Raw genomic sequence first — 10,269 nt, 5'->3', positions numbered from 1 at the left:
GCAGTGATTTGCCAGGTGAAGAAGTCCTGTGGGCTATGAAATGTGAGGGTTTATCTTTATGTGTCAAGCTGGGAGGGTAACACATGTAATCAGGGCACTGATTCTTGTTGAAAATAATTACAAACATATATGAAATTTATTAGTCTGAGATGATATACTGCACCATGAGAAATCAGTTAATATATCTGAACAAAATTCCAAATAATATAAAAAGGTAGATGGTTCTTAGCCTTATACCCCCTACACCATATATCATTAAAGTGATGAATAGACATGAATAGATATTCAAATTTCAAAGTAGAGAAGGAGAAAAGAAATTGAAGTGGTTCATAACCTTTTTTTGCATAGGTAGACTCTGGGAATCAAACCCTGGTCGCCGGCCCAGCAGGTAAGAACTCTGCCAGTGGGCCACTGTTGCCCATTGAAATATTGACTCTCAGAGGAAATAGGCACATACAAAATGATGAGATTGTAGACTTACTTATTTCACCTTTCTAAGGAAATACACAAAAGTAAACTAAGTGCAGACTCAGAGTTTGAATTTTCAACAAGAGAAATTTACTTTCAATGAACACATCTGAATTACAAAAAAACACGATCTTCTGACATGGGTCTTCAATAAACTTATAATTTATAAGTGCCACACAAATTTCATCTTAAATAGTTTAAAGAGTATGCAATACTAGCTTCTTAAAGTCACAATACTGTCTTAAATATCAAAAACTAGTTTCTGTTCATGCATGAACTTTACTCAATGCAAGCGTATCCTCACTTGAAGTTTGAATATTTGTTAAATTCACATAGCAAATAACCAACTTAAAGTTTACAATTAGTTCAAGGGCATTTCAGTCATTCTCATGTCATGCAAGTATCACCTCTATTGACCTATCTATATAAATAGTATAGTGTCAGTAACAGTAAAGCAAAAGTATGTCAGTAAGCTAAACTTAAAAGTGACTGAAGTTCATGACTTGGTCATGAGAAAATTGTAAAATGTAGCATTTGAAAATAAGAAAAATTTAAAATGTATATTTCAAAAATTTTACTCAGAAATTTGCTTTCATTAAAGCCATCAAAGTAAAATTATTATGAAGGATGGAATTTGGGGTAACTAACATTTAACATTAATATTGGAAGTTGTATTACCTATACTTGCAAAGTCTTCAATATGTTGTTCAATTATGTAACTTTAGCAGGAAAAAATTAAATAAAAATATAAATAATAGAGGCATATACCTGTGAGCGCCATTTTCTTGGTGAGCACTTTTACCTTGGACTCTGGTAAGGCTCAGCCAGAGCTGATCTGTCCCTCTACTGCTCCACTGGAAGGCTGAAATATTTTGCATATCAATTTCCATATTTTAGAATGAATTTCCCCTGTCTTTGAATCTCTATTAGGATTGTCGCTAGGAAGAGTCCTGACTCCATGAAAAAATCCCAGTTTCTGACCTGGCAAAGCCTCCGGATAAGCAGACACTTTGCTAAGATACCTCTTGCTAAGAAAGTAAAGAATGAACTACATGTAAGGAGTGCATAAAATGAAGGTTCTCTTCTTGCGATTTAGAAATAAATCTCAGAAAACAGCAACAAAGTTCCCTCCTCAATCTAGGCATGAACAGGAAGCTATTTACTCACGTGGATGTACTCCAAGTACTCCCAGAGCTATGGGCGCCTCCTCTGTGTTTCCCATGTGAAGAAACTGTTTTTCCTTCTTGTGGTTGTGGTGGCGGTGGTGTGGATGAACCAGCAGTTGTTTCCACCGCGGTTTGGCCAGAAAAGGGATTTTCGCGCCCCCTCTGCTGATCGGCAGTCCATACTGAAGGAAGCTTTGGGCTCTGCTTCATTGTGAAAATGTGTCTACTTCCTCGATGGCTGAATAACTGAGTCTGTGTTCAGACTGTTCAATACCCAGAGACTGAGGCTGTGTGAAGTGAACTCCTCAGCACAGTTAATATTGAAAGGATCTGCAGAAGTAATGAGAGTTCTGTAACTCCTTCTCTATGACCTGATTCCTCTGTCCACATCAGGCTTTTGTCCCCACCCTCACCTGTCTGGACAATTCCAGGATAAAACTCCTGGTGCATCACAAAGGGTATCTGTGACCTCCCATGTGACTCCCTACATTGGCCCCACTTAGCCAGAGTCCTGGCTGCCTCCATGGCACCAACTTTCTGCCTTATCCAGTTTAGAGATACCCACAGCTTTGTTGATGAATTTGTTGGACATCAATGTAGGTGATTTGTCCAGGATCTCACTGCCACCTGGAAGCATGGGAGGCCTGATTGCATGTTCCCAGCTTAGGGTACACAGAGTTCCAGGGATCAAAACAGCTTAGGAGGGGCTGTTTAAGTCTTAAGGAGTGGTGATTGAAGTCCCTCCTCCACAGCTTTTTCCTTGGAACCTGACCCATGGAATCCCTGCCAGGTGCTTACTATAATGGGGGTTGGAGTGGCATCATGATGTAAGTAAACAACCTCTTCTTTTTTTAATTCTTGTGAATTTATTATATATGCTGCTATTATGGTATGTAAACATTGTCTCAAGAAAGTGAACTATGAACAATTAGAATTGCAAAGCTTGTTTTATGCTGAGAAAAAAATGATGCTCCTGAAAGACTTTATATCATAGTATCTTATCCACCTCAAGCTCCTTGTAGTCCTGCAAGGTGTAATCAAGTGCCTGAATATTGGTCTCTATCTGACACTGTGTCTCTACTGTGTCTTCACTTCTCTCTGCATCTCTGTCACCATCCATATATAAAGAGAAGAAGGAGAACAAAACCTGACTCAGAGGGTTGCCAGGAGGTTTGTGGGAACCAATTAAAGAGCTGAGAATAATACCTGTGCTCTCTTTGAACTCTTTTATGGTCTATTCTGAATTTTTAAAACTCTGTGAGCAAGTTTCAGGGTAACAATTTTCCATATAAATCTCCCCTTGATACATTGTACTACAGTTCTTGCGTCAGACTTATGATGTGCATGGTTCATCCATATTTTTCCATCTACCTCTTTGTAGTATTGACAAGGCAAATGAAATCACTTCTCTATGTATCTGCTGTTGGTGTGTGAAATTAGAATATTTCCAATGGGAAGCACCTGGTATAGTAAGAATGAATCATTTAATCTGAGGATTAATCATCAAAATCTGTTGGTATAGCAGTGTTGCAGCAGGACTCCATAACACATGGCTGACATGCAAAATCCATATTCCCCTGTGCTTTGGTCCCCAAATCTCCATCCTACCTTTTAACCATGAACTACAGGTTACCAAGATAATGTGATAACATCCCTTTTTCTTGACCACTCCCATGGAAAACATAAGTAAAATGTCTTCCTATGCATAGTGGATTGGTAGAGATTTATGGGTAGGAGAAATGAGAGACTGAATTTCTCAACTTCTGAATGCTTTCATACCCCCTAATGCTGTTAACTCACACTTTCTGGAAAAGCTCTCCTATATGCTTCTACTTACAAATCTTTACACTCTGAGTTGGAGAAAAGCCCCAGGGATGCTGAAGTGGGAGGTGGGGAGTTGAAGGTGGGGAAAATGTGGAGTCCCCATGATCTGGAACCTGGAAACATGAAAGGCCATAGAAAAAATCCAAAGTGGTTGCCACAAAGCTATATTTTCTTCAGGTCACTGAATAAGAGATCAGGGAAGATAGGATGCTAGCTATGATCTCATATACACAATGCCATATTTTTAGATCAGAAAATAAAAGAAAGAATGGCATACTATTCCAAAGATATTTCTATTTTCCAAAACAGGAGCAACTACACACAATATAATTCACAGAAAGTGTTGAATGTAAAATATGAATGTATTTTCAAGATGCCATTGCTTCTCTCAGAGCTGAGTCTCCTTGGAGTTGGCTATCCTTGAAGTGAGGTATTTGCAGTCCAACTCAGAGACCAAGATTGTTCTTGACATTTGAAATTTATAGTTCATTTAACAAAATACTGTGTAGAGCTGGCACTGAAAAATTATGTTTAAAATTGAAAATTTAATATATATATTATATGTATGTATTTGTATATATGTGTATGCATTGCATGTATAAATCAATAAAAAATAAATAAATGTATAAACACATGTGAATTTATTTGTATGTGCATAAATAAATATTTGTATATGTATTTTGGAACCAAAGGGTATGAAGAATTTGTATAACAGAAGTATTTGCCTCTCTAAGATGAAAAATACATAAAAGATCACTTTTATTGATGTAACAGAGGGATTTGAAATATTTAGCCTCCATGTGTAACTGAAGATAGCTGGACCACCCCGATCATGTTTGGAACTTTCTTTCAAGGGCCCTTCTGGGGATAGCTGGGAAGGCTTTTCCTGTCATGATTCATAACTCAGTGACATCAGCTGCATTGCCTTGATTTCAGTGCCAGGTCTTTCCCTACTTAGATGGTCCATTTTGGGCAACTTGCTTATCCTATCTGTCCTTCCATTTACTCTTTAGAAAGTCAATTGATTGTAACAGTGTCCAACTCAGAGGATTAATAAGAAAAGTAATATTGGCAGTGTATGGGTAGTTCAGTGGTAGAATGCTCATTGTCATGTGGGAAACCGAGGTTCAAGTCCTAGCCCATGCACCCCCCAAAAAAGGTATAAATAAATAAATAAATAAATAAAAAGATGAATATTGTAAAATACTTAGAGCAGTTCATGACATATTTCATTTAAATGTTAGCTTGTTACTACGATCATTCTCAAAGCAATCTTGGCAGAAGATCATAGTTCACAACTTCACAAATATATGAATTACCCATCTGCTGTGAACCCCTCTTCCATTCCCACTGGGAACATTCCATAATGCAAAGTGGTCAGTTATCGCTTTTACCAATGCTGGTCTCACTCACTATTATTTACATTTATATTCTCTTGGCTGCCGGAGATTTCCATGATTCCACGGTAAAAGGGCTGGTCACATCATACTATCTTGTCACAATGGGAGTATATATATATATATATACTTTTTTTACAGGGGCAGGCACTAAGAAATGAGCATGGGTATCCAGCATGGCAGGTGAGAGTTCTGCCACTGATCCACCATTGCACCACCCTGGGAGAATATTTTTATGAGACTCCTTCAGTTAAGTTGCAGGCCACATCCATCATAAGGCTTTGTAGAATCTTGTATGTTGCCCAAGGTACTCTTTAGGATTGACAGCAATAGTTTTACTTGGGGGTTGGAAAGTTATGATAGGTAGTAATGTTTAACTGAAGCTTGCATAAGAGTGACCTCCAGAGTAGTCTCTTGACTTTACTTGAACTCTCTGAGCCACTGATACTTTATTAGTTACTCTTCTTTTCCCCATTTTGTTCAGGATGGTATTGTTGATCCTACAGTGCCAAGGCCATAATCATCCCTGAGAATCATCTCCCATGCTTCCAGGGAGATTTTCACCCTGGATGTCATGTCCCACATAGGTGGGAAGGCAGAGATTTCTCTTGCAGAGTTGAGCTTAGAAACAGTGTGGCCACATATGAACAAAAGAACTCCTCCAGAAGTGACTCAGGTATGCCTATAGGTGGGCTAAGTTTCTCTACTACCTATATAAGCTTTGTAAGAGTAAGCCTCAAGATCAAAGTCTTGGCTTACTGATTTGGGTGTTCCTAAGGTTTCAGGAGATTCCCTAATGATAAAGCTTAACAGCTCCACATTTTTTTCTCCCATCCCTCAAGGAACTTTGCCATAACTTTTTGATTATCTGCTTAATATATCATAGGATGTATCTAGGCATTACATTAAGCCAATCAGGATTAAATACCCTCACTCTCATTCTTGGCTCCCTGTGTTTCAGTTGTTTAGCTGAGCTATCCAAATAGATTATTTATTTGATTAGATTATTTGCTAAGGAAATTTAGGCTCCAGACAAAAGAAATCTTTCTTCCTTTGGTTGCAAAGAGTAGATGTGGTTCTAAATTATAGGCAATGTCTTCCTTAACCCTGTGTTCTGAATTACCTTAATCCTGACCAGATCAGCCTTATTATTATCTCTGAATAACAGATTTTATATATATAAAACATCCTCTCAAAATCCAGAAATAGTAATTACCACTCCAGACCAAATGTGTCTGCTAGAAGAGCTTGCAATCAAGGCCCCCATTTTCCTATAAGCATTTTATAAAGGAAGCCACACAATAATTTTTCTTTTATTTCTGGCTTATTTTGTGTCACCAAATGTATCACAGGTTCATTCATATCATTGCATACCCCACAACTTCATTCCCTTTTGTAGCAGCACAATATTCCATCATATGTCTACTCCGTCATTCCCCAATCTACTCTCAATCAGTGTATCCTTCAGACAATTGCATTCATTAGGTATCATGTATAATGTCCAAAGTTCACAGTCCATCAAAATTCTCACTTTTTGACAATTTCATTGTTCCAAAGAGAAAGAAAACCAATAAAAACACACTTGCCAAATAAGAAACATAAACTTCTCCTTAACTCTTGTCCCTCCCTCCATTGTTGCTGTGCTACTGTGCATGTTTTACTTTTAAACATAGCCCATAGCATGTAATAGCAGTTTCCCCTCTGTATCCTGGACTAAACACTCTTTGTACAGTCATACCTTTGTAGCAGTTCTTGCAAGATATTATTTGTATTTCTAGAATTAATCAGTGAGACACATAGGTCTAAACAATCATTTTCAATCATGTTCACCTTCTTATAGACCCAGTATAGAACTGCCTTCACTTCCATCTATTCCTTTACATCTGAATTTAACCTCATTAGGTGACCAATCACCCATCTATAGCTTCTATGTATCTCCAATTACCATATATTCTGTATTATAAGCCTCTGAGTTTACCTTTATCATAGTCATAAAAGTGGAGTCATACCATATCTATATATATGTGTCTGGCTTTTTTCACACAGTATTTTGTCCTCAATGCTCATCCATCTTGCCATATGTGCTTCAGAATGACATTTTGTCTTATTGCTGCATAATATTCCATTGTATGCAATACCACATTTTATTAATCAAGGCATCTGTTGATGACATTCGGATTGTATCTATTTTTTGGTGATTGTGAATAATGCTGCTATGAAAATTGGTGTGCAAATGTCCCTTTGTGTCACTGCTTTCAGCTTTTCTGGCTATGTACCAAGTAGTGATATTGCTGGGTCATTGTGCAACTTGAGATTTAGTTTCCTAAAGAACTACCAAACTATCTTCCACAGTGACTGTACCATTATACATTCCCACCAGCAGTGCATAGGTGTCCCAATTTCTTCACGTTCTCTCAAACATTTGTAGTGTCCTCTTTGGTTAATAGCAGCCATTCTTATAGGTGTGAGATGGTATCTCATTATATTCTTGATCTGCATTTCCCTTATAGCTAATGAAAAGGAACATCTTTTCATGAACCTTTGAACCATCTATGTTTGCTCTTCAGAAAAATGCCTATTCATACCTTTAGTCTATTTTGTAATTGGGTTGTTTGTTCTTTTGTTGTTCAGTTGTATGATCTCTTTAACTATACAGGATACCAAACCTTTGTGCAATGTGTGATTTCCAAAAATCTCTCTTTATATGGCTGTGTCATTACATTTTCACAAAGTCTTTTGAGGTGCAGAAGCATTTGATTTTGAGGAGTTTCCATATATCTATTTTTAATTTTGTGCTTGTACTTTGGATTTCAAGTTTACCAAGCTACCTACTATTGCTAGGTCTTGAAAATATTTCCCTACATTTTCTTCAAAAACTTTGTGGTGCTAGTTCTTATTTTTAAGTATTGGATCCACTTTGGGTTAATTTTTGTGTAGAGTATAAGGTAAGAGTAGTCTTTCATTCTTTTAGCTATTTATATCCAGTTCTCCCATACTCATTTATTGTAAATACTATTTTTTCCTAGTTCAGTAGCTTTTGGGACCTTGTCAAAAATCAGTTGACCATAGACTTGATGGTCTATTTCTGCACTTTCAATTCAATTCCATTGGTCAATACTTCTATCTTTGTGCCAGTACCATGCTGATTTGACCACTGTGGCTTTATAATAAGTCTTCAAGTCAGGAAGTGTTCATCCTCTACTTTCTTTTTCATTTTTAGGATGCCTTCAGCTCTTTGGGGTCTCTTTCACTTCCAGATGAATTTGGTAACTATCTTTTCCAAGTCTTCAAAGTAGGTTGTTGTAATTTTGATTGGCACTTCATTGAATCTGCAAATCAATTTGAGCAGAATTGACATCTTAATTATATTCAACCTTCCTATCCATGAGGAGGGAAGATCTTTTCACCTTCTTAAATATTCTTTGATTTCTTTTAGCAATGTTATGTAGTTTTCTATGTACAAGTCTGTCACATCCTTAGTTAATATCATTCCTATGTACTTGATTTTTTGGTTGCTATTTTGAACGGAACTTTTCCCTAACTGACTCTTCAGTTAGGTCATGCTTATGTATTGAAATGTTACTGATTTTTGCTCATTAATTTTATATTCCATCATTTTGCTGAATTTGTTTTATTAGTTCACATAACTTTGTAGCAATTTTCTCAGGCTTTTCCAAGTATAGTATCATGTCACTTGCAAATAAGGAAAGTTTTAATTCTTCCTTCCCAATTTGGAAGTCTTATTTTTTTTTTGTCCTTCCTGATTGCTATAGTATAATGTTGAATAATAGTGATGACAGAGGGCATCCTTGTCTTGTTCCTGATCTTAGGGGGACTGCTTTCAGTCTTTCTCTATTGAGTATGATGCAGGCTAGTGAGTTTTTTAAATTTGCCCTTCATCATATTGAGGAAGTTACATTTGGTCAAGTTCCTCCCAATTCCACCTATTACTGAATGGCAACCCAGAACTCTGTGCAGCAGTTACAAGAACTCTGTGCAGCAGTTACAAACAAGGCATTACTATCTGGAAGGGAAGGGACAGTGGAATTTCCATTGGTTGGGGGAAAACCCAGCTTCAGTTTTTCCAGATACTCTGCATGTATGGTTTATGAGACTGGAGAACTTTGATTGCATCTTCTACTTTGAACCACTCTCTCTTCCTTCCTATATTAACAGAATCTTCCCAATCTTCTAATATTTCAGCGACTGTAAGAACATAAACATATGTTCTGTGTTTTCGATCTTGGTTCTCAAATATGCCCAAGAGTCTGCCTAATTTTCCTTTGACTCCACCCTCTTCAAACACCTCCCTCACGGCAGCACCACCAGGCTCCTCCTCTGGCTCCATCCCTCCTCCCGGGACAATCCACTGGTCTGGATACCCACTGCTGCGCACAAGCAGCACCTCGTCCTCCTGCTCGCTCCGGAAGCACAGACACGCGCCCGCTTCTTGAAGCCCTCGCGGTCATAGGTTCGCCTCTGGTTCAGCTTGAACTTCCTCCTCGAAGCGGCCTCTCGCTGCTGCTGCTCCAGCCGCTGCTGCGTGGGCCCGGCCGCTGCCACGCCGCCGGGGAGTGGGGACTAGGATGAGTCAGGATGCAGGGGTGCGCGAGGGGAGGGGCGGCGAGGCCGGGCTGCTCCCGAGACAGCGGCCGCTTCGACACCGGGCAGGACACGAACGCCCATCACTGAAGCCCGGGGGCCGAGGTGGGGGCGCCGCCTCTGGCCAGATTTTCGCCGCTCTCCAAGGAGCCCTCCACCCGCTCGCAGCTGCCAGCCGCCGCCGCCGCCTTGGTCCGGGAAAGCGAGGAGCGAGGCTCGCACCGGGCGGAGACAGTTGCCGGAACTCGATCCGAGTAGCAGCCACGCCGTGCCCTACCTTTGATTCTTATCTTTTGAAATGTTTTTATCAGAAGAGAATGTTGAATATTGTCAAATGTTTTTTCAGCTTCAGTTGAGATGATCATGTGACTTTTCCCTTTTGATTTGTTAATGTGCATTCATGTTGTACATCCCAGTTGATCATGGTGTATAATTATTTTAACGTATTTTTGGATTGGATTTGCTGAAAATTTTTGCATATATGTTCATTAGGGAGAGTGAATTGAAGTTTTCCTTTCTTATGGAAACTTCGCCCAGTTTTGGTATTAAAGTGATGTTAACATCATAAAATGAGTGAGGCAATATTCCTGATGTCTGATTTCAATCTCGCTTTTGTGATTGGTTTATTGAGATCATCTATTTATTCTTAAGTCAGTGTGGCTTGTTAGTGTGTATTAGTTATCTACAGAACCAGCAGGGGTTATCTATAGATATGAGATTTATAAAAGTATCTCATGCAACTGTTGGGATTTAAGTGTCCAAAATCTGTAGGGCAGGACATGAGCAAGCAGCTCCAATGATGGAGTGCAATG

General features: G+C 38.8%; 1 pseudogene; it reads right to left on the bottom strand.

The window, feature by feature from the left end:
* Positions 1 to 8,802: 8,802 nt before the first annotated feature.
* LOC143673099 (diphosphoinositol polyphosphate phosphohydrolase 2 pseudogene) lies at positions 8,803 to 9,747 on the bottom strand (annotated as a pseudogene).
* Positions 9,748 to 10,269: the final 522 nt, after the last annotated feature.

Source organism: Tamandua tetradactyla, unplaced genomic scaffold (genome assembly GCF_023851605.1).
Source record: "Tamandua tetradactyla isolate mTamTet1 unplaced genomic scaffold, mTamTet1.pri scaffold_129_ctg1, whole genome shotgun sequence".
NCBI classification, from domain to species: Eukaryota; Metazoa; Chordata; class Mammalia; order Pilosa; family Myrmecophagidae; genus Tamandua; species Tamandua tetradactyla.
The sequence above is the reverse complement of the archived record's forward strand: the minus strand, read 5'-3'. Positions and strand labels throughout refer to the sequence as shown.